General features: G+C 35.2%; 1 protein-coding gene across 2 annotated transcripts in view; it reads left to right on the top strand.

The window, feature by feature from the left end:
- Positions 1–25,726, top strand: part of SDK1 (sidekick cell adhesion molecule 1) — a 417,916-nt gene that overhangs the window by 95,221 nt on the left and 296,969 nt on the right. The gene's annotated exons all lie outside the window — the stretch shown is intronic.

The following is a 25,726-nucleotide window of genomic DNA, read 5'->3' as shown; positions in this document are numbered from 1 at the left end:
ATGCTCATATTATTGAATCGTATCTATAAAGATAAGACTGCAAATACTGGAGTATCCTGGTTCATTGGCGCTCAGGTGAAGTGTCATTTCTTCTGGTGCTTTGCTCAGTAAGGAGCAGTGAACTAGGAGATCAAAAAGTCTCTTTCTAACTCTTCCTATTACACTTGGTATATCTCAAAATTTTAGTTCACTATGGGGACAAAAAGACTAAAATAATGGAGAAACTGGGATGACTTCTGTTTCTTTATTGTAAGATGCAAAATAAGTAAGATTGTCTGTACCCCCAACTGCTAAACAGAGTGGCTGGCATAATCAAACTGCAGAGTTTGGCAAGAGGGTTTTGAGTGGCTGTTGTTGTTTATACGCTTGACATAAATTACCTATTTTCCTGAACGTATTGGTTTGCTGCATGCTGACTATGTAGTTTTCTGGCTCTAATGCAACAAATGTATTTGTTTATATATGCCTTCCCTGAATGCAGGTACTTTGAGATTATGATATCATACTGTGGTATTCATATAGGTACACAAAGGTATATTCTTTGGGGTATGTGTTTGAAAAATTAAAATTCAGTTATGCATGAAAATGCAGAATATTATTAATGAGCATACTTTTATTATAATTAGTGATGCTCTTCCGACATATTGATTCATCTGCTAGGGAGACCAAATTAGTGTAGCATTATAGTTTTTCCTAGTCTGTAGCAAAACCAAATAAATGGAATAGAAGCGTGAGGTATTTTGGACAAGGTAGGATCATGCTTGGAGAAATGAAAAAAACCCAGAGATGACCTTTGAAAGTACTCATATGGAGGAATTAATGTCATCTTAATATCTCCTCATTTGTAATTCTTGTTACAGGCTCATTATTCATAGAAATGTTTTGATGCTGTGTGGTATTGCTTTCAAAGCTGAAATATACAGAAGTAGCTGAAATTAAATAATAATAATAATAATAAAAATAATAAACCACTTTGCTCTAGTGAAGTGAATCTTTTGCAAATAACATAATACTTCACTGGTTACCTTTGTGTTTCAGGATGGATAGTATGTTATTTTTGTAGCTGAAAAGAACAAAAATACCTGCATTAAAACCCTTGCCTTGAATCTCCACAAAGATTCTTTTTGTACAATATTTTTATTGAAAATTCTGTCTTTAGTTACAATGAAGTGATCACTGAAGATTCAGTTCAGCAAAGTACTTAATACTTGCTTAAGTTAAAACATATGAGCTGTCCAATTGACTGTAAAAGAACTATTTATTGTGCTTTTCAAACTATTGCCTAATTGGCAAAAAAAGAAGGTATGATATTGGGTGAGAAATCAGGTCTTACTCTTACAGAGCTTCAAGGAGTACAGCTGATGCTTATGTAATTATGGTGCCACCTTGAATAGGAACACCTTGAAGGCAAGCGTTTTGCTAATGTCAGAGTACATGAGCATGGTGATTGTCAGGCAGAGACAGAAAGGTGGTAGGCTACCCTTGAGAGATGATGATCCTATTTCAGTGGACAAAATTACAAATTTTTCAGATGGCAGAACATTCTCTTGCTCAATGTCGTTCATATAAAAGACATTCTAATGAGAAGAAAAACATGTTAAGTGAAGTATGCAAAGTCTTGAGCAGTGATTACTGACTCTTGCAGTTTTCTGGCTGATGATATCCAGGTTTGCAAAACCATGTATTTGATCAATAGCCACTGACAGCCATTAAACTCTAATGTGTCAGTAGTAGCAGATAACATCAGAGGATACGCTAACAGGGGATGGTAGCCATTTCTTGCTTTTGGAGGTCACCGTTTCTGAACTGACATTCATACATGTGGTACCCCAGCTCCAGTGCTATGTCTGAGTTCAGCTGGAGCTTCTCATAGTACTTCTACAGGGAAGAATCAAGGCATCAGGCTTACACTCAGCTGGTATGTCATCATCTGCCTATTACTTTTGTGTACGAACTGATGAAAAATCATGTATCCTCCACATGGTAGCACTACTGTGTTAAGCACCCCGATTAATAAATCGAGGGGAGAAGAAGGTGAAATTTTCAGCTGTCATGTAAAAATTTGTTGTGACTGGCTCTTGTGTTTGTCTTGAGCCAATATTTTATTGTGTGCTTACATTCATTATGAGTATAGCTTTTTGCATATATTTTGGTTTTGTATTTTCATAATGACACATAAGCTACTATCCAGTTAATTCTTGCTTTTCGATTAGTGATTATTGATATTTTTTGAGAGGTAGGATTAAAAAATATTTGCCTTCATTCACAGGGTCAGTGATTCATATTTAAAGCTGGCCTTTTACACTAGTGCTTCAACTGTACTTTTTTTGGTACTCACTTATTATGGCTAGTCACTACTAACTTGGGTATTGCAATCAGCCTGATTTTTAGGAGTGTGAATTGGAAGCCAAATGTTACATGTCTCAGAATATGAAGTGTTTTCAATGAGCTGACCAGTCCAGCGGCAGGGGCAGGGGGTAGTGATATCCATGTGTTATAACTGAGCAGCAGTATTCCAGAAGACTTGCTTCAAAACTCATAATACACTTTTAAAAATATGGGCTCTGATAGAATATGATTTGTTTCAATCATGATGTGGTGAATTTATCCTTGGGGATATCAGGAAGGAGGAGTTTCATCAACAAGTGTCTGCCTTTCTGTCAAGATCTGATTAGTTGTGAAATTACAAGTAGCATTGTAGACATGGTTACAGTAAAGGTTACAGGCACTCTTTGGATCTGAAATTTCATTTTAGAGCAAAAGGTCCCCAAGGCCTGGTTTAATTTATTTAATTACATTGTACAAGACTTGGGTAATAGTTTTAGATCAAAGTATAAAAACCAACTTCCAGGCGAATTTGTAATTTAATTCAAAGTGGTAAATTGCTAAACACTTCAACAGTTTTGCTTCATAGGACAGAATGATACGAGGATATGGATTGCAATGATATAGTACAAGTGTAAACGTTGTATTAAAATCATAAATAATAAACTAGAAAAAGTAACTTGCTTAATTGTAGTGGCAGCATATCTTCCTTGAAAAGATTGTGCTACAAAACTGAACTAAATTGGCCTGGGAAGCCCCCAGGCATGTTTAAGCATTTCTTACCCCCTTGGTAGCTTGGACGGGGAAGATGGGCTTTAAATCCAGCATATTCATAAAATAATTCTATTTCAAAGGGTTCTCTGCCTGTAGTGCAGAAAGAATTATTTCATTCGTTCTAGGTCTTTCCTTATTAGGTGTGTCATGGTGACGGGTGAAACTTTCTTACACTTTCAGATTCCCCTCATTGCATACCTTGAGTAATACTTCTTTTCACTTTTCCCACTTCCGGTTGAAACTTCTGTATTCATTTTCCTAGAGGATGTTTTTTTCCTAGCTGTTTTACTACCACATGCCCAATTATATTGGGCATCTGCAAGCTGTTCACTTTTAGGTCTGTGATTAGCAACATGATGAAAATTACTCAAAACCAGCATCACCAAAGCAAAGCATGAATTACTCACTTTTCTGAAGGTACAAAGTGCACACAGCAAGAACCAGAAAGCATAAAAGATTTTACAGGTCCAGATCTTTCTTACAGCATAATCTTTCTTTGCCAGGTCTTTTCATTTACCATTAAGCAAACTATTTTCAACTCTCTTGCTAGAAGTAGTAAACCACTTGGTTTGGGCATGCCATTCTCTGTGTGTTTCCTTTCTAATCAGTCAACTTTGACTGTCACTCACAGTGTCACGTCTGATTACTAATACAATTTCAAGGCCAAGGCTCCACTAATGGTAGTCATTTCTAAAACTTGACAAAGGAGATGTATTATGAGGGTGGAGGGTGGTGATAAATCTGAACTGTTGTATCTGGTGTTTGCAAGTCTGACTTTTATCTGAGTTACTGTTTTACAGTTCTTACATTAAATCTTTTGATCCACAAGTATACTCTACATCCATCAGAAGTTTTTTCAATTCATCATGCATGGTCTTATAGCTTCTTTTTATAATTTTTAAAAAAATAGACCAGCAGTTTCATTGAAACCTTCCTTTAAATAAAGGCACTAGGACACTTTGTCATCAGTGTTCCTAAGATCAATATCCCTCTGAAATATAGTGCACTCTTCTCTGTTTCATATTTAAAGGGCAGTTCTGTTTGTTCCTGTATTGATGTGCTACTTTTTCATGGTTTTCCATCCTGCTTATTTAATCTGTTTGGCAACACAGCAATGTTAGTTTTTGCTCAGCTAAGGTAAAAGTTATGACTCATCTAGGAGCTGTCTTCCTAATGATATCTCCCACTTCAAATTATTCCACCTAAATAAACTGTAAGTACATTGAATTTTAATATTCAGATTCTTGTTCCTGGAACAAAAAGAAGTAGCATACCCAAAAATTACATCAGATACTGATAGCTTTCTCTAGCATAAACTTTATGATCAATTTCATGAAAAAGGTTAAAAATGGAAGAAAGGAGTAAAAAATTGAGGAATATTGCCAAACTTAGTTTTCTCCATGGTAACTGTCAGTGCAATAGTAAAATTTTTCATATGGATATATTAATTATTACAGCAGAAATAACAGTAACTATATAGCTACAGTAGAACTTCTTTATCCTAAAACACAGACATGACTTTTCTGTTGAAGGACAGAGTGAAAAACTGAGGTGGTACTATCTCTCCCTAGCTTCTGAGCTTATCAAACAATCTTCAAATTATCTTTTAGTTCTTTTGGCCATTTAACAATAAAACCATTCTTGATTAAAACAAAAAGTTATTTTGTTGATTCTCTATGTTCACTGGTTCAAATAGTATTTGCTATGCTTCTTGCACCAAACAGCCACCTTTTGTTTAAATTTTGTGGTATTGTGGCAGATGATAAAATCTACTGCAGTTTCCAGGTTTATAAAATTCTTGAAACATCATACTAAACCTAGTGTGGGAGAGTGTTTTTGCTGTTCACAGACACAAGAGTTTAAATCAGCAGGTGGCTCACCAATTGTCAAATATCTATATTTAAATAGTTCTCTTAACGTTTGATTAGTCTTGCAATGTGCTGTTTAACATTGAAGATTTAGTCAGTGGTCATGATTATTATTTGTGCTGAAGTCCCTTTTCATTGTAAAAGAAGCATTAACCAGTGGTTTAATGGTCTGTTCTGTAATATATATCATTTCCAAATGGATGTGAAAAACTGCATTTGTGGTTTTTTTGCTTGTCCCCCCCCCCCGTTATTAAGTTTTTCTTGAAACTTTTTTTTGGGGGGGGGTGGGGCGGGGGGGGATACCCTCACGGTATTTTTTTTTTCACATTTACCACACAGGGTTTTGTGTTCTTTTTTTTCTTTCTATCATTTGAACTTTAATGTTTTGAAGGACCTTTTCTTGCTAGCCTTCTCTATCCTGCTGTTTAACTTTTCTGGCCCTTTTAATAAGCTTCCTTATTCTAGGCAGTTTCCTCTCCTGAAACTAAATAATACTGTATTATGTTTTCTCATTATTTTGATAGTAGTTAAACTTCTGAAATCTTATGTTAAAGTAGATTATTTTTTTCAGAAGCAACAAAGTCCAAACTGTGAAAAGGATTCCATGCTACTATATTAAGCCATTAAATCATCAATATCACCTCTGAAGTATTACACACTATGTTTAAATGTTACTAGCAGAAGGTTGATTATTTTGAGGATAAAAGTTTTCATAGTAGCTAATTTGAAAGAGCTGTTAAAGTTGATAGTTCAGTTAATAAAATCTAAATAATTGGATTTGTTTAAAAATAACCTAGAGACAGGAAAATAATTTGATTATCATTTGTCTAAGGTAGAAGCTTCAATTTTAATTTTCCTTAAGTTCCTGAAAATTGGTAGCTGGGTAGTATAGGGGAGCCAAATTACTGCTTCCATGAAATACAATCTCAGCAATTACCGTTTATGGTTGACTTAGTAGCTTGCCAGACAGGGTATTGATACTAGTTGCCCCAACAGCAAGTAGGAACCTCCTGCTGCATCTCACAATTTCAGTAGCCTGGTAAAGTGTCAGTGGGGGGGATTGAGGGTTGAGACAGAGCAAACTAGATCTGATGAAGAATGAAGGTATAGGGATGTGGAGGGGAACTGGTATTATGTATGGGACTGGACAAATGGTACCTAGGGAGTCATGAATGAAGGGGAAGACTTTGGGGTCATTGGAATTAGAAAATAGGGGGATTTCAAAGACACAAGCATGTCCATAGATAATTGGGCTTTATTAATTCCCTGGCTGACAGAACAATGTGCTTGCTTTACAATAATTTTCAGCATTGTACTTCAGGTACAGGAAGATGTATTTGTCACTGTGTTGTTTTGCTCTCTTTAATTTATATCAGGATTTTTTGCTTGCTCTAATGAATGAACTCCAGCTGTTGGATTCCATATGGGAAATGAAGCCAGCATAGCTCTTCCTGACAACTTGTGCCTGTGCTGTGAAAGCTGAGAATGAATCAGCATGAGAGTTCTGGGAATGATAGTCTAACATAAAACAGATGACTGTCATCTATTATTTGGGTGGCAAGGAGAGATAAGAGGGAGGAAAGTTTGCTTTTCAAGCAGGCTTAAGGAAATGAACTTTTTATGTCAGTGCAGTTTTTGGCTCTAATTTGGAAATAATTTACAGTCACTTGGGAAATTCTGTCTTCAAGGGTGGATTTGAAGGTGTGTACTGGAGAGAAAGGAGTGGTCATAGTAGCTTCCATTGGCTATGGTAGCTGTGGGGAAAGGGGAAAATAAATTTAAGAAGGGGGGGAAGAAACCAAACAAAAATCCCCACCAGTCCGCCTTTAGTTGTCACCATAATTAAAGGAGTTACTAATGGATGTCTGTGTATATATTCTGAGTCTGTAAAGTTTGAAGAAAAAAGTAGCAAATAACAAATAACTTAGTTTTGTAAATCCATATTTTCTATTTCATGCATGCTTGCTTTTCTCTGATTTTAAAGACATACTAGTTTTCACCATTTTTTTCACCAGAGACACCATGAACAGAACGTAGTTGAATTAGTAGACCCTATTTGGATTTTGGAATTTCCATGCAAAGTGCTGGGTCTCAGGTTAAAGCAAAGAGAAATTGTGTTGTATATTGTGTATTTTAGGAGAATTAAAGACAGAGAATCAAAATTCTTTTGAAAATTTACCATGAGTCTCCTCTCTATTTTGGATTATTTTCAGTATTTGAACCAATGTTCCTTTAAGAATTCAAGTCTCTTTTCTTGATCTTTTTTCATCTCAGACATGAGTGCTTCCTTCGGGACACAGTCTGCTTCTGATCATTCTTGTTCTGTTTTCCATCTCTCCACTGATCTTGAGCTAACCTGATTTCACCCAGTGTATTTCACAGTCAGCCCCCTTACCATGCCTTTCTTGTGTTAAATGTATGCAGTGTCTCTGCTGATCTGCTCTTTCTTTGCTGTTTAAATAGATGGAGCTGGTTTTCTTACAGCTTGCCCACGTGTTCTCCAAAACATGGGTATCTTTTAAGCATCTTTTGTTCTACTGCTGATTTCTTTCAAGCAGTGGCAGTACTACATACTGTGGACCCTGTTGATCCATGCTGATTTATTTCTTTATGAGTTCCTGTGTAATTTCATCCCTTGATAATAAATGGATTCATAATGTGTCCATTGAGATATATATAGCTGTAGATATATATGTATGTAACTTGTAATCATTGTATCAATAGAGAGAAAGATGAACTGATACACTGTTATTACATTTTCTATTAAATAGCTTGTTTAGACCAACAACGGTTCCCATGAAAGAAATGATTAATTTTTATAAAATTTATAATTTAGCGACTGGAATGTCTAATTTTCAGGGAGGAAAAAAGTCTATTTTCAGTGTTCAGTAATAAACAGACAGCAAATGTTAAGAAGGAAAGCATTAAATGTGTATTTTGTTACATAAACCTATATCATTATGATGGTGTAGCTACTCCAATTTATTTTGCCTATGTATGTTTACTTTTTATAGGGCATATTTGGCCATGGAAAACTTTTTCTTAATTGCTTGAATTTTGAGCTGAAATATTTTATGCTGATCTGTGCTTGAGGGTAAATATTTTTTTTTGAAAGCTTGAACAAAAATGAGTAGTTCAAGTCTTTGCATAGAGAAATATATGGCAAAAACACTTGCCATTAAAAATGAAAAACTGTATCAATTTAGATGAAGTATGACAGTTTAAAATAATGAGTATACAAAGACTTATTTTGAACTCATGAAGCTTATTTTCATTAATGATCCAGCACTGTTTATTAAAAGTGTGCAATATAAATACTTTATAATTCCTATCCCTGATGACACCTTCAGAATAAAAGAGGATATTGCTCTTTTTATTTGCATAGTTGCTGTGGGTATTTTTGTTTAGGCCTGTAAGATGTCTGGTACCTTCCGTTTCTCTCAGTTCACTTTCAAAAGTGTTCAGTAAGCACTGAAATGCAAAGTGGGCGTCTGTTCTCAGGTGGTCGATGCTCAGCAGATGAAGCAGGCGCAGTTATTTGATACATCCTGTAGCTGTATTGATAATAGTTGGGTGTCTGAAGGCACAGTGGCATTACAAAAAGCATATTTGAGTTAAACAGATCAGAAGGAAAATGTGGAACCACCGATGCAGCATTCTTTCACTGAACAATGAGAAGAAGATGTAGTTTTGAATGGTTTCTTGATTCAGATTTTTATATTATATCAAAGTGGGGACTTCAGCAAGAAGATTGACAATCAGGCCATCTTGAAATGCGTTGCATTCCCCTGAGGGACGAAGGGGAGGAGAAATGTGATCTGTTGAGGTTTGTATTCTACAGGATACACATGAAGATGTAACCATAAGTTGTCACATTTTCAAAAATCATTTGTCAATAGGCTGATACCACAAACTGAGTCCTCCAAGTGGGTTTTATAAAAGGAAGGGGCTAGTATATGGCCTCCTGTGATAATTACCATGAAAACAATTGATCTAGAATCTACTCGTGAAATGTAATCATAAATTAAAAGAAATTGCTAGTATGCCTCTCTTGTTTTAAAGATCATTTATGCTAATATCTTGACCCACTGAGACCAAGAAATACACTGTATTTCAAAGCTTTTGCTCTTCTCCCCCTTTCTGCTTGTTGGGTGCATTTTATATTTGTTTACTGTAAGAAGATGAGAAACATATCGTTTTGAGTTTCCAGCAAAGTTTATAATTCCAAAGAATACACAAATAGCTGAACTTCCTTGACTTCCAGAATTTTGGTTTTTGTGCTTCAGTAGTGTTTTATTGTTTCACTTCTCTTTATAAAAAGGTATTTCTCTTATAAATGTGGTTGATAAAACCAAAAGATCAGTTTCAGTTTTAAATCTTTTGGGAGAATTTAGAGCTTTCAAATTCTCTTGTACAATTTAAAATAAAATTTCACCTTAGAAGTCCACAGATTCCATGCATTTTGGCTTCCAAATAGCATGTAGCTGCCAGAATAGAATTAATTAATATTTCCTTTGAACGTTGGTGTGCAATAGAAGCACTCATTAGAAGTAAAAGCTGGAAGTTGTGTGATAGCTTCCATGGATTTTGTAGTTTCTTTATCTAGTATGTTGATATCCAATTTTAAGGCTCAAAAACCCCTCTATTAGTGATGCGGATATTGTTGTGACATGTGAACAGCTGTTACCAGACAATGATTTGCAGTAAACGGTTGTAGTAAACCAAGGAATTCACCAAGATCTTTAAAAAGTCAGTATGGAGACTGGCTTTCAAAAATGAAACCTCGGGTCAGAATTGCACAGTAGTTTCTGAGTTTTGTGAACTCTATACAAATACATTTTCACTGAATAGTGTTTATTGCTGCTTGCTAAGGTTATGTCAACACAGCAAATTGAATCCTTGACTATTATGCCTTGTTTTAAAGAAAACCAGCAGTTTTCCCAGGAATGACTCTTTCAAGACTTCCAACCTGCAATGAAAAATAGGATTGATTACCTTGGAACAAAGGCATATACCATTAGTAATGCAATGTGTGGCATTCTGCTTTTTTTAGTGGTTACTTCTGACTTTGGCTCGGATTCTTTTCCTCTGTGTAATTTGTATTTGTTTGGTTTTCCCATTGTTTTAAATACTGGACATTCTGACGGGAATTCAGGAAAGCTGAAATTTCTTATTTTTTCGGAAGAATTCCAGGGTGCTCAGTGGAAACTGCAGGCTGCTAAAATCAAATAAACATTGTGTTTTGTACATTTACGGAATACTGTGTGCATAAGATAAACAAGACATTTATTATAATCTATCTTAGCTATTTTTTCTCTGCCAGCTATGCAAGCAAAGCAGCAAGGTAAAGGTCCCTCATCCATAGATTTAATCTTTCTTCAGTTCAAAGCTTTGTAAGTAAAAGCAACCATCTGTACAGGACAGCTGTTGAAATCCCTCTCTTACAAGCATTGTATTGGTGCCAAAGTGAAGCTTCTTGCCCTAGTATCATTGTGCCCTCATTAAAATTAAGCAGCCCAAACCCATTCTATGTTATCCTTGAAATCCATTAAATGATACGGTAATTCCTGTTACAATAGTCTTCTGTAGCGGTTCTTAATGTAGAGCCTCAGTGCATAGGGTTCATTGCATTTTCAGCCAGTGTATGTTTAATAAGGACTTGGGCTTTTTTTTGACATTTAAATAATTTTGTGAATATTGTTTTTATCAGTTAGGTCAACTAACCATGCATTCATTCAATCTATGGGCAAATCATAGAATTACACAATTCAAGCGATTGTTTTTTTGATCTCTGTAACAGATTTGTTCGCTCTGTATAAATTTTAGTCTGGAAAAGAAGAAATCTAAGAAATTGAAACAGAAAAAACCACATACATATGGGCATGTATTTTCATGAAAGTATAGGCTTTCACTAAGTATGTGAAAAAACCTTGTCCAGGTATTATTAAAGAGAACAAAAATAGAGCATGAACAATGTATAACTGCAAAGAGTTGCTTTTAATATAGTTGTCTGGTATTCATTTCAACGGTACAAGAATAAGGTTCAGATACATTTAGGAATTTTTAATGGAATTTTCTTTCAGTTGCTTAATGATGCAGATGATTTTTAAGTACCAAAGGGCAGGGCGGAGGGGGAAGCTAAGACTACATATTTGATTTTCTCTTTTACAGTGCTTTTCTTATGTCCTTTTCTGTAATATTCTTGCCTTCTCAAGTATTTGTCTTTGAAATCAATTTCAGATGTCAGGAAAAAAGTTAAAGATGTTGGCACTAGTTGTCACAGATCAGACTAGGATGTCTCATTAAACTGAGCAAAGAGAGAGTGCGAATCACCTTTAATTTTCAGATTGGTTGGTCTTTAATGTTAAACTGAATGTGATTGATGCCTTGCAGAGTAATATGTGATAATATTTACTGAAAATTTTCTTAAATATTTGAAGGTATATTCCTGTGTCTGTCTGGTATGAATGATTTTGATTTCCTGTGTTCTCCTTTCTTGGCTGATGGCCTCTAAAAGTGAACTTTCAGAACAAATGTAGAACAAGTCAGGCATGCCCCTGTTGTGTTGATAATATCATCTTGACAAATGTATTCTGAATTTTGCCTGCAGCCATTAAAATGGAAAGCGAAGTCGGAAGTGTTTTGTTGGAGGGTTGTGGTTTGGGTTTTTTTTTATTGCTTGTACCAGCAAGTATTGTACTGATTTTGTCAAAGGAAAACATAATTTTTATAAAGCACTTGCCCTATTGACTACTGACTAGAACAATATATTTTAATCTATCATCATGTTATTTTTACTGCTTCATTTTTATTTGCCATTATTGCACTTTTTTTTGTTTACATCTAAGATGATACAAACTAAAGGCCAAAAGTCTAAATGAAATAAATATTATGCTAATGCTAATTTAGGCTGACTATTTATTAATAGAACTTGTTTTCTATACATAGTAAAGAGAAATAACAGAAGTTATTGCTGAACTTTGCATACACAATTTTCATGATTTGGTCGCATACGCAGAGAAGGTGAACTCTGGTCATGCTTTTTTGTCATGTATACTATTTTTATTGATTTTATTTAGTTATTTTAATAGTAAGTTGTATTTGAGGTACATTGTAAATATGAAGTAGAAGGATAGAAATTGTCAGCTTTTGTCAGATACAATGGCTTGGCAAGAAGCACATATAGAGAAGCTTCTTAAGTAATTTAACGTATGTTACTTTAATATAGAAATTGTCATTTTTGTGGTGAGGCTGCTGGATTGGCCTTTGTTCAATAAGTGTTTCCTGTAACCATGGAACATGTTAATTTAATGTGCTTTCACATAAAAATGGTGTCAAAGTAAGTACCTGTTGAGTATTGCTAAACAAAGAGAAAAACAACTAATTTGCTTCTTAATGAGCCACTAATAATGTGCTAGCATTTCAGTCTATTTACTTTTAAGTGAGACAGGGTTTCTGGTTGAGCATGAATTTCAGAAGATCTACTCTGTAAACAAGCCTTTAAAAATCTATGCTAGTAAAAGACATTTTTATAAACTACATCAACTACAAGCTCAGATTGTGAAAAATGTATGAATAGGAGTATTTATGTGATAACCCCTTAAAATGGTAACCGTAGGGTTTTTGGAATATACCACAGAAAGTTAAATGATATTTGGGCCAAACTGTTCTCTTATTTTTTGCAATTCAGATGGTAATTCCTTTAAGAACAGGTACATTACATGTGCTTTTTGCTTTTTCTTATTCACACTAGGACAGGAAGTAAAAGAATGGAAGTGCCCAGGAGGTTGCCCTCTAACTTTGCTTACTGGGGTCACTTTAATTCCTGCTGTGCCAGAGCAGGTGTGTGCTACCTGGCAATTAGAACTTATAAAATGAAGTTTGTTTGCAATAATGTATCAGAGTATCACCAAAGGATTAGAACTGTGTTCTGGTTCAGTGACCTCCTCCAAAATAGTTAATCTATAAAAATCTCTAGTTTTGTCTGTTAAGCAAATAGCTACAGGCTTTCCTTTCTTTTGTAAATCATCTTTTGATATTTAAGAAACCATTTTCCAGGTTTTTCTAGAGCACTCTATTTCTGTAATTTGTACAGGTTTTTTCTGTTAGAATTGGAATGTTTTTGAATGCGCTTCAGATAAATGATGTTATTGTAAAGCTTTAGGTTGGAAAACCAGGAAGGATACATTGATATTTTTTAGTTCTGTATCTAAACAGGAATTTCATGTAAGGAATTTCAGGCAGAAGAGAGAGAGCAGTAAGTATCATTTGTGAATCTTAAACCTGAAATAGTCCAGGCTGTTTTCCAGCTGGGTTGGCATTAAGTGTCTGGTGAAAGGTGAAGCTAACTTTGTTGATCTAGTCTCACCCATTGCTTTCCTAAAACAAGTTAGTGCTCATGTTAGACAAAGAACTGCTCTTTGTTTAAAAATAACTTGAAGTTGCCAGTCCTTTCAGAGAATGTGATTATTTCCTCTGGCGAAAAAAGAATAACATGCCTTATCTACTCAAGGAAAACATTTAGGATGCCCTTTCCTGCTTTCTTTGTCCTGCAATAATCAGCTTTTTTTAGGAAGAACATTTCTTCTATCAACATTTTTCTCTGGTGGAGCCTGTGAAAATAACCTCAGTCTGTATTGTCCTGTGATGCACTCCTGGTAAATATGTGTAATACGTCAACTATATTTGTCCCTTTCTCCCACAGAGTTTAATAAAGGAAATTATTTTGATTAATAGCTTTTAGCTTTAACAAACAACACTCTTTTGGGTTATACATCCATCTGGTCCAGTTTCTAAATTGTCAGCTTGATGATGTATGTGAATGTATATAGCAGAAACAGATGACTGGAGGGACTTGTGAAATCCTGCTGAGAATTAAGTCGGCAGATTGTTTCCCCCAGTGAGCAATTTTATAGAACTTGTAAACCCGCCCAGGGCCTACCTCTTACAGGATACAGGAGTTCTTGTGAATCAAAAGGCTTATTCTGTATTCCTTTTGAATATACATCTTCATTATTGTCAGGTTGTCTGGGTTCAAAGTGAAGAGTAGAGGTTTGCTCTTCATTTGTTTAACGCTTTTAAGCAGGATTTAGCAAGACTATCTGTATTTATTTGATTAGGCTCCAGCAGAAATGATCAGGTACTTCTGAGCTGGATTGCATGAGAGTAGGATTATGATATAATATAATAATTGTAACATGTAGGAGTGGGGTGGTTGTTTTCTTCTTTGTCAACTTGTGTATTATGCACCAGTGAGATGGGACTAAGCTTTACATTGTATTCCTACAATTAAGTTCTGTATTATATCTCTTGGCCAGTCACTCATGGACTCTTCCTGTCTTCTGACTCACAGTTTAAGGTTGGACAGAAAGGTTACATATGCAGAATTCCCACATTTCACTTGAATAATATTTTCTCATCTCTTTAAGGTGACTGAGAGCTTGTACAAAATTCTACCAAACTTACAAAACCAAGCGTTACCTGAAGGAGTTGATTCACTTTTGCTTTTATACCCATACTCCTTTTAACAACTTACAAGAATGATTTTTTGTGAAGGGAAGTCTTTGTCTGATTGCTTGAGACAAAATACTCAAACTCTGAAGACAATCTCCTGACTTTTCTCGCATTAATTGACAGTCTCATGAAAGGTATTACCCTGTTCTCCAAGACGTGCCTTAGCTAGTAGACTAAGTGGTTTCTTTTTTTTTTTTGCTTTAAAATTTTTTGTTAAATAGAATTTCATCTTTTTTCCAACCAGGTTTGAGGGAAAGTTTATGAATGGTCTTTTTTTCTTTGACTTAGACTCACCAGTCTTTTTTTTGTTATTCATTTTTGTAAATTATTGCTCATAAACATGTTAACATGACTACTAGATGGTAGTCATTACTTGTTGCTTCTCATGACTATTGCCCAGAGTAATAGAACTAATGAAGTAGAGCCTACTTGTACTTAATTTAATGTTGTGGTGATATAACACAGAGGTTTCTTTTTATTTTCTAGTCAGATGAGTTACACTAAAATATAATGATTACATGGATTACTTCCAAAGGCTAACACCTCTTCAGGTTTACATTCTTAAACCTCTTATAACTTTAAAAAGCTCATCCTGATGATAATTTTTTATATAAAAGGACTTTTTTGTCTGCTGTATGAATCCGACATACTATATGGTGCAATTATTACTTCTGTCCTGAGAAATCTGTCCACACTGGAAGGAAAACAATTTTCCCTTCTATTTCAGTACATAATTATACATTCTGTATATATACACGCTTCTGATAATGGGTTTTAACCAATATTTTATTGATTTGCTGTTGTTACATACAGAGTAATAGCTCTCAGTTCTTTGGAATTTCCTAATTTTAACATAATTAATGTCTTCTTTACAAATGGCACAAATAGTGAATATTAGTAACACTGTGAGTTGTATATCCCTTCAAGATGCTTGGGTGCATTAGTACTAGCTGTTAGAATGATTTTTAACTGAGTGTTTCTTTTATTACAATTCATAGTGCAGTGAATGCAATATTTGAAGATGATTTATGATCAAAATTTTTCGTGTACATCCTTTAAAATTTTAAGCAGATTAACTGTAGCATGTTTACAAATAGTAAAGTAATTATTAACTATGCTTTAATTTTTTTGATCACCTAGTATCATAGAATCATAGAATGGTTTTGATTGAGAGGGACCTTAAAGACCATCTAGTTCCACCACCCCTGTCATGGGGGGGACACCTTCCACTAGACCAGGTTGCTCAAAGCCCCGTCCAACCTGGCCTTGTTTAGATAGAGGTACTGTGCGCTGAACATAGAAATACAGTGCTTTAGTAAAAATGTACTTAAACGTTTGGGAGGTGCAATTCATTGGTCCTACATCCTATAGGATACACAGAGTTAATATAATAGTTCTGTATGCAGAACAATCTGCTTGTGATAGCTTCAGGCCTTGGCATTAAAAGCAAAACCCACCAAACCCAAAGGACCCCATCCCCCGCAAAAAAGCTAAGCAAACAAACAAAACCCCACCCCCCAACAAACCCAAACCTCCACAAAAAAACCCCCAAGAAGAAAACCTCTCAAACCTTAGTAGTTATGATGTTATTTTCAAAACACTATTTAAGTTCCCTCTCTGCCTAACTGGAGTTTAACCCTGTCTGACTTACAAATCTTTTATTTTTCCTTTATATATCCTTTTGATGTATCTCATCCATCAATGTTAGCAAGAACAATAAATGCATTGATCTATTGCTACACTTGGCAAGTTAAATAACACTTTATGTAAGAAGTATTGATTTATAAAATCCAGTACATGTAATTAACATTATAACTGACAAAAGTTGAAAACAGTATTAACTTGCTGTGTATTTATAACCCAAAGAAAATTAAATAAAATATCCAGATTAATAAACTAACTCCTTTTTTTGCCTTCAGATATGTCAAGTTATGTTTTCAAGAACAGTGATGTGTTTCTTCCAATTCTGCCAAGAAGAAATTATGTGTTTTGTCACTATTGTTGAAAATAATTCTGTAGTCTCTAGATATATAGATCCTCGGGGGTACCTGAGGTGGTGAAAGAATGCCACTTGGATGGTTCTGAAAGGGTTTAGTGTAAAAGACACAGAAATAACTGACGATATTAGGGAAAATTAAGGCAGCCAATTTATGTCAGGTTTTCAAAGAGCCTTTGATCTGGCCCTTAATTAGTGCCTGCTTTTCTGCATGAAAGCATGCAAAGGTGTATCTCCTTGTTTGCATGTAGAGTGTATTATCCAGTTGTCTACACAAATTACACAAGGAGATAGTCAGAGCTCTGCAAGGATCACTTTGTGCTTCTGACTCAAGCGCTAGTCAGGTGCCTGTTCCAGAGTTTGCTTATCATGATGGAAATATTTCAGTTGGATTCTGTGAACTTTGGACTGTGTTTTGATTGCATTTTTGTCCTAGTTCAGCATCACATAAGGATATGAACTATCTTGTCTCTGTTCAGTATAGCGTATGATCATGTGCTTACCACCCTTGAATTCAGTAGCACCATTGAGATCCTTTGAATTGAGTTTGTTGAGGCAGGCCTTATAAACCTATTTACATTTTTCATGTTTAAAGGGCAAAAAAAGAAAATTATAAGTTACATGTAAACAAAATAACAATAGCAGTAAGAAGTGGGCGTTGTTTTTTAACAAAGGTTTGTGCATGAATCATTTCCCCTTCAGTCCCCTTTATCAAGAGAGACGTGTGTTTATATCTTCCATGGATATTCATAGCTGCTTTGCTATTTAGAAATAATTCTCCCCTTGAAATAATAAATAGGTGGCTTTACGTGGCTTTCAAGTCTGGCGGTGCCTTTGCTGTGCCATTGTTTCCCCCTGCTGCACTCATGTTTCTGTTCTGGTATTTCCAGACACTCGTCAGCTCTTCATCTTTTTGATTTATCTTCTACAAAATAACCAACTGAGAATGCTCTTATACTAAGGATGAAATCGTGGAAAGCACATTTATGTTTTTATCTTTTCTGTTCTGTTAAATGTTTTGTAGGGTTTCATCTTGCCTTCATCCTGATGTCATTTGGAATATTTACTGGAGATACATATGTATATATATAGATGGATAGATATCAGTGTGATCAGACTGGCCCTACAGTAGTTGGACATTGTAGATTATGTAGTAGCCACAGTAGCTTCCTTTGCAGTTAAAATAATGAAGGAGATCCTGCTGTATTTGGATTCTCTTTCTGTAAGGCAGTTTTGCCTTCCACCTGCTGTGTGCTGAGATTCTAACAGTCACAACTTATTTCCTTGAGAGCTCCACAAGTCTCTGTAAACATCACTAGATATGAAGAGAATATAAAAAGCATGGAGGTTATGCTTTGATACCAAATTCAGCCCAGAGAGGTTGTAGGTTTCTTTGGAGGTTTTGTTTTGGTTTTGATAGTTAATGGGTTCTCTTTTATTTGCCCGCTTTGTACGCTATTGTGCCTTTTTCTTTCAGTACATTTGTAACTTTCTTTAAGATATCCTCATGAATATTTCCAAAGATAATTCTGCAGCCTTTTTCAAGGATGAACTTCACTAAATATAACTTAAGAACATCATCTGTAGCTTCTTGATTTTTAATCTTACAGCAGATATTCCGTGAATTCATGAAACTATGAATTGTGCTTGCCTTCTGATACACAGCAAACCAATTTTTTTTTGCCCTGACACAACTGAAGCGTTATAGGAGGTCAGAAAGTGGAACTAAAACATGAGGTGTAGAAATTAAACAGGAAAAGGAAACCTTAGTGGGACTTTAGGTTAATACATCAGGAGCTGCTTGAGGCTCAGCTAAAATGATATCAGCACTTTTTTTTTTTTTTTTTCCCCTCCTTGGCTGCTCTGCTAAAGAAATCAATTTTAAGAAAAGAATGATACAATTGCATGTGGGAAAATCTTTCTCAGTGTATTTGGGGATAACCAAGAGAGTTTTATGTTGAATTTTAAATGGAGTGATGTTACTGACCACTGTCTTTTTTTTTGTGTTGGAATGCAGGTCCTGTAAAAACTCTTTTGTGCTTCTGTGGGCCTTCCTCCTTTCAGTTCAGTTTTGAGTGTTTCTAATAAAACTCAATAAATCTTTTCTCAAAAGGGAATTCTTCTTCAAGAATTTATCCTGTAGTGATTGAAAGGCTGATCTTTAAATAGATGTCAGAGTCTTAGGGAGTAGATTTTATGAATGCAAAGAATAGGTTATGTTTAAGGACTTTTAAGCAACTGGTGATAGTAAGATATTCTTTTTATCATAAAAAAACCTGGTCTAGCTTTTTTCTGTTGTCTTGTCTCCGCATAGCATGCAAATATATTTTTGTGGCTCATCTAAAGCTGTTTGTAGGGAAAAATGGAAGAAGCCTAAGAGATATAACAGGAAATGTTTGTGCCTTAAAACGAGGCAGAAAGGTTGGAATTATTAAAACAGGTTTTCCTGTAACAAGTCATTTCATGGTGTGTATCTTAGAACTTTAGAAGTTTCTAAGGGAATGAATTGTGATGTTTGTTCTTTTAAACAATACTATGTATTAGTCAATATTTTGGAAAAACATTTGATCTGTTAGTGTCAATAAATGAGGAGCTTAGAAGCAAAATAGAATCTGCAGTGCCGTTTAGGTAATTCTGAAATGAGAGAACTGATGCTTCAATTTAAAAATAAAAAGAATTTTTAATTAAACCTACTTAACTATCAGTGTGAAACACTCATTCTTGCCACTTGGGACTCCTATTCTATTGAATTGTTGAAAGCTAATCATAACTATACATTACAGAATATTTAGTTTTCCTCTTGGGATGGCATGCAACAGGTATGCAATCTTAAGTTCAATATTTCTTCCACCCAAATCAAATATATGATTGGCAATTACCCAGTAACTGACTTGCCAATTAGTTGTTTGACCTATTCAAGGCAAAAAAAGTTACCCATTGAAATCTTGTCTCCCAGTGACTGTGCATTTAAAAGAAATAAATGTCACTTATTCTAGAAATATGTAGGTTTCCTCACAGAACTTGCTGAGTCCTAAAACAATTTAGTTCCATCCCCAATTAAGCCTTTAAAAGCATTATCCATCAACCTCAGCTGATACTGTATTTGCATTTAGAGATTATAGTAGAGGTATCCAGCAAGCAGGTTACCTTTCTTATCTATAGGAGGACAAAAATGGGTAGTGTGGGCTCATTTACTTGACTTACGAATTCAAAGAAGAAAGACTGATTTAAATACGGTTGCTTCAGTACTATTCCGATATAAAATCAGATATCATCTTTGACAAAAGTTCAGGAAATCCACTTTAAGGGAATGCTTTATACCATTGGGTGAAAATTCTTAACTACGGCACTATATTTGAAAAATAACCTGATATTTTAATGAAATATTCACTATGATGCATCAGTCCTTTCAAATCCAGGCTTAGAATGAGGTAGTAAAATGCAATTTAAATTTAATTGTTGTACTTGGTGATTTATGTCACGCTTCCAACCAAGAAAATTTGAATCTCAAATATCCAATATTTTTGGTAGAATAGCCTTCCTGCAAATCAATACAGTTAAAGTGACTGAATGCTCTAATGTATGTTTGACATTGTTGACAGTTTATGAATAGATCATATACTAACTTTCACAACATCTCACCAATGCATTTTAGAAGGTTTGAATTCAGAAGAAGATTGCTTCAAATATATCTGAGTTCTAGCTGACTTCCTGGTACATTTCCCAAGATTTACTATGTAATAATTCCAAATTCTTATGCCATATAAGCTATTGAAGTTCATTTCCACAGGAGAATACAGCTTGCATCCAGAGCTAGCACATGTATGCAATGCGTAGCAGGAACTAAGATAATAAGATTAAAAGGTCCTTTTGAAAAGGCAAAAGAGAAAAATCTTTTCCATATCCAAGTTGAGAATAAGAAGAAAATGGTCCTGATTCCCCAGAAGGTTGCATTTATCAGCTGTCAGTCAGTACAGAAACGCTCGTACTCAACTCTATGTGCTCTGAAGTATCAGCTTGTGAAAGTCACAGCTGAACTTTAATCTGTTCTTGATGGGATTCTGCTGTCCATAGTTGTACCTACTTTCTTTGGATTACTGTAAAGATTATTCCTGTCTTTAGTTTGGGTTTCCTGACTCTAGTTTCCTTTTTAATTTAACTATACTTTTGTATTATGCATTCAATCCCCTGGATGCATCTTTTCAAATACTCTTTTTATGGCAGTTATCATTAACCTACCTGAAGATGGCTCACATCCCTTTTCCTTGCAAACAGCGAGAGCAAAAGCATTTCTGTATTGTTGCACTTCTCCTGGGCTGATCATTCAGCTTCTGTATGTAGTTTATTTATCTAGTCTCATTTTCCTAGAAAACTCCTCAGAGATACTCTGTTCTTTATTTTTCTGTGTCAGTTGATTGTAGCTTTAGACATGCATATGAAGAAAGGGTGATGTGCATCTTGCTTTGACTAGGGACTAATAAGCTAAAATCAATATAGGTGTGTTTTTTAATAAACCAATTGTATTTTTGTTTGGGTTTATTGAAAAATGTATCTCAGTCAAAAATTTATTTTCAGTATCGTATCTGTTGGGTGAACTGAGTGATGAAAAGACAGCTGCTCAAATGATATTTGTTAGTGATTGAGCTGTATTTGCTCTGACTTGCTGATCTATGAACAGGTTATTCTACTATTAATATTCAATATTAAAATAATATTTAAACACCTAAAAATGGCTTAAAAGTAGAGATACATAACAAAGACAAATAGCAATGGCAGTGGGGATCTCTTAACCTGTTCTCTGTACTCACTATATTATTCTTCCTCTGACTGTATTCAGGACTACAGTAACTGATTTTCTCAAGATGTGAGCACATGATTTTACCTGTAACTGTTGGTATCCAACATTTCTGGAGAAAAAAATGCTGAGATTTTAACAGGGTAGTTTCAGTGTTTTTTACTGATGAAGGTGATGTGGTACTTCTTTGGAGTATGGTAACTTTCATTTTCTCAGTAGGATAGAGGTGTTCAAGATCAAATTGCATCTTTAATTAAAATATATGAATTCCTGAGGGATAGGACTGCAAGACTGCTTTCAAGGTCTTGTAGCACCCTGTAGTAACTGAAAGATCTATTTAATCTGACTTTGTTTTATGCATTTTACAAATGTAAGCTGTTAGAGGCTAAGAATCATTAGCCAAACTTTGTTAATGTGTTTATTAGAGGGTATGTTTGAGGTCCCCAAGACGGTACTCTCCTCAGTTTCTGAAGTCATGGTCACTCACACTATCCTTATGAGATTAGATTCCCTTGGTTAACTAACGAGCAGCCACTCTTGGAATTTTTGTTTTCGTTCTATTCAGTACAAAGCTGTACAGTCAGACTGCCTTCTCCTCTTTCAGATTCTATTTGTAAGTTCATGCCTGAACATGATTTTCAGGGAGAGTAGAGTATGAGCAAGCTCTCAGCTTTTCCGTGCTATATCTCATCTGCTAGGGCTGGGGAGAAGCCCAAAGTAGATAACAATTGCATACAGCACCATTTTTGTATTTAAATGTCAGCATTAATGCGAACAAAAGTGTATGGGCATTGTTGAATTAGGTCCTGAATCTATATTTTAAGATAAAATCCATCTAAGCTTTGCATGTACCAAAGAAAGAAAATAGGCGGCTAAGCTGGCAGTGTAATGGAACTCTTGCAGTTTAATGATGCACAAAAGCAAGGCAGACATATTTTGGAGCAAACTTCCAGATAATTTTGGCATATTAAATCCTATTTTTTCCTAAGATTTACATAAAAATAAATCTGCACTAGTCAGCATCTTAGCGAGTTTGGTAAGCAGACTTAATGAAAATTGTAGAAGCTGTATATATGTGCCAACAGATCAGCACCTTGTCCTTTCACTCCTCCTTGCAACTCAGATAATTTTTTTTATTTATTATTATTTTTATTTTTAAATCGGCGTAGCTGAAGAGCCAGAGAGGCTGGAAGTATTAAGACATTTAGCATTTAGAAGAAAGCAACAGTGTATAGCATGAATGGTTGCTTTTTTTTTAGGCAGAAAACTAAGAATATTAATTCCAGTATTTCATTATTCCTATTTCTAGGACGCAGATAGGCTTTTTATTAGCTTTTTGCTCTGTCCTTCAAGAGAATAAAAGTGAGATGCTCTCATGGCTTCTAAATCCTTGATTGGCCAAGGTTAGCCTTATGGTGAGCCCTTCCTGTATTTAATTAATGAAGTGGAAGTATCTCATACCTATTAAATGACCCCCTTGTATCTTCCATCCCTTAGCCAGTTATTCCTTTCCTACAATTTTCTTTCTGAGATGGCTTTCGTTTTTCCCACCAATTTTCCTGTTTGCCTGGGATGCTCTATGACAACTAAACTTTCCTTGTAGGCCCAGTTTGAAAATCTGCTTTCCATTACAGCTTAAAGATGTAAAGCTTAGGGTGCAGCACCATTTTGGTCATGTGTCTGAGGTGTGAGCAGCACTGTGCTGCAGAAATGCCAAAGTCATCAAAGCTTTACTGCTACCTCTCTTCATGGAAACTTTGCTCAGTATTTTATTTTCATTTCTGCTTTCAGTGAATATTTAGTGAGCTCTGATTACATAATTGAATTTGATAAACTGATGGTATGTGATTGATGAGAAAGTCAGGAATAAAAGATTAGAAGATAAAATTACTTCAAGGGTTTAAGTAAATCTTCCAGAGAGCTGGGGTAATTTATAAAGCATGCTATATTCTTTATAAAAATATTCCCGTAGGTCTATTAAATTTTAGCTTCTACCAGAATTGGATTGACTTTTGAGAATCATTTTCATGTAAAACCAGCTTGATTCTGATACTTTAAATGGGAGATAGCTCTGAGTGGGTTGCAGCATCACTGGGTTTGGAATATTTGAGTAGGAAATGTAGGGCTGAATGACAGACTTGTGGGCAGCGGTCTTTGTCTTTCAAATAAATAATTTTTTCATGGAAAGACGTAAGTTAGAAGGAGTGAGTGGATAATTCAGAGTGAAATAATGAAGGAGGTTATGCTGCCTGAGTCTTTAAATCACTGAAAAACAGGATCAACAAATTACTCAGGTAGAGGATTATAGTGCCAATAGCAGTTTCACTGTAGTCTCCCTGAATAGCTCAACTTTCTTCAGGAAGGCATAGTTTAACAAGCTCATTTTGTGAGCTTCTATATACTAGCAGCTAAATGTCATTGTTTTCAGGGGACTCGGCACTAATCATTTCAATTTACCAATTGGGCTCTGTTAAAACCCCTTCCCCTAAATACCAGCACAACTCCCTGCTGCTGCCTTTTCATCTCCAGAGGAAGCCTGACACCTTTAATCTTGCAATGTCTATCTCATAACTCCTTAGAGAGACTCCCCAAAATAATGTGAAGCCTCTGAAAGGATTTAACATTTCCTCACTTGTTTAGAAATATCTTTGTAAAAAATTGCTTTTTGCTCTGGGTAAGGTAACTCTGTTTCACCCTAACATTATCTAACTCAGACTAAAATTTTTCTTTATAAAGTTTTAAAGTATTGGTTGATTTTACTAGCTAGGAGAAAATGGGAATTGAGATAAGACTTCTTCACAATATTTGCAGTCATTAAAACAAGAAAAAAGCTTTGCAGAATATAATCTCAATCACATAATAGAGTGGAGAAGTACAAAACCATCTTTGGTTTGCCTGGTACTATCTGCTAGTTTGGAACTGTTGCTCATGTGCTGAATTGTCATAGCTTCCTGTGTATCCAATTTAAAGAAAATATTACTGATCTGCACTAGCCGTTAATCAATTCATTTGAAAAAATCAGAAGAGGGCCTTACCTCAAAGTACATTTTTAAATTCAGTTTGTTAGGACAGATTTTGTGTAATAGTTTGCAAGTATTGCTTTAAGATGATGTGTTTTTTTCCTGCAGAAATAACTGTATCTTCCTGAAGTTAAATTCTAAAAACTAGGGAGACAATTTGTCAGTACAAATCATCAAATGTGTTTGCAGCTGAGGTTCAACTTTATAGCCAATTGTAGCAAACAGTTTGGCAAAAGTCAACCTGTGACTCTCTGACCGCACTCAGCTGAAGTGCAGCTGCTACCCTGGGACTGTACGATTAGGCTGATAATGAGTCTGTGTTGCTTTGTGGTTTGCAAAGTAATAAAAATTCCCTGATAAGAGGCAAAGCGAAAGATAAGGGCTTAGAGAGGTTGGCATCACCAGGCCGAGCTGCACACCCACTGCTGTCCCAGTCTTCAGTGGAACACTAGGGCACCTTGAAAGCCACTGACACCTCTGGGCTTGAGCTCTTTCTTCCCTAATGTGTGTCATTGCTGTCTTGTGGCTATCAGCTATTAAAGATTATAGTATGTGACCTGGGGATTCGAAAATTTCAGACAGCCTTCAATAGTACATGAGGTCACTTCCCCATAAACTGTAAAAGATAGCTTAAACTCCTTAAATAGCAAGTATAACAATACCTGAGCTTAATCTAAAATAAGTTTTAAAAGAAAGATTAGCAATTTAACTGAATGGTTAATTGCACTGGGACAACATTTGTGTATCTTTTGGGTGCGTTTTTTTGTATTTTATATATAAGATACACACACACACACACTGCACTCCTAAAAAGCAGAGTGCAGTAATGTCTAACTATTAAATATTATTCCATATTTTGTATTAAATCTCTGACTTTGAATGTAACTTGTGTATTTTTTATATATATATATATACATAAACATGTTAATTTTGATTATAGAAGGTATTTGTAAACTTCTAAGATAAAATCTGTAGTTCCTACATAGTTACAAGTAGAAATTTGATGCATGAAGTGTGAAAACCATCTTCCAGAGGTGACAAGGGGTGGGTCTCTGGCAGGTGTAGACTTGTAATAAATCTGCATTTGAGTGGAGCTTTGGCAGTTCACCAGTTGAGAATTTTGCTGCTTGGAGTATTTTGAGCATTTGTGATCAATGGGGGAAAAGAGTTTGAGACTACATGTGACCCTTAAACATTATTGAAGTACCCTAGTTCAAAATCTGTTAGTGGTTTCAGGTAATTTAACACATTTTGGTTGGCAGTAACGTTGAAAAACACCTTAATCTTGGGATTTTGTGAGGTGTTTTTTTCTAAACTCTTTTTTCTATCAAAATTCTTCATTTACCCTGAGACTTTTCTTGCTGTGATAATCATTTCTATCCAAGATTACTCTTCTGGTTTCAATTCAAGGAATTAAAAAAAAAGAGCTTTGAGT

Source organism: Buteo buteo, chromosome 27 (genome assembly GCF_964188355.1).
Source record: "Buteo buteo chromosome 27, bButBut1.hap1.1, whole genome shotgun sequence".
NCBI lineage: Eukaryota > Metazoa > Chordata > Aves > Accipitriformes > Accipitridae > Buteo > Buteo buteo.
Note: the sequence above shows the minus strand (reverse complement) of the source record. Positions and strands in the feature narration are given on the sequence as shown.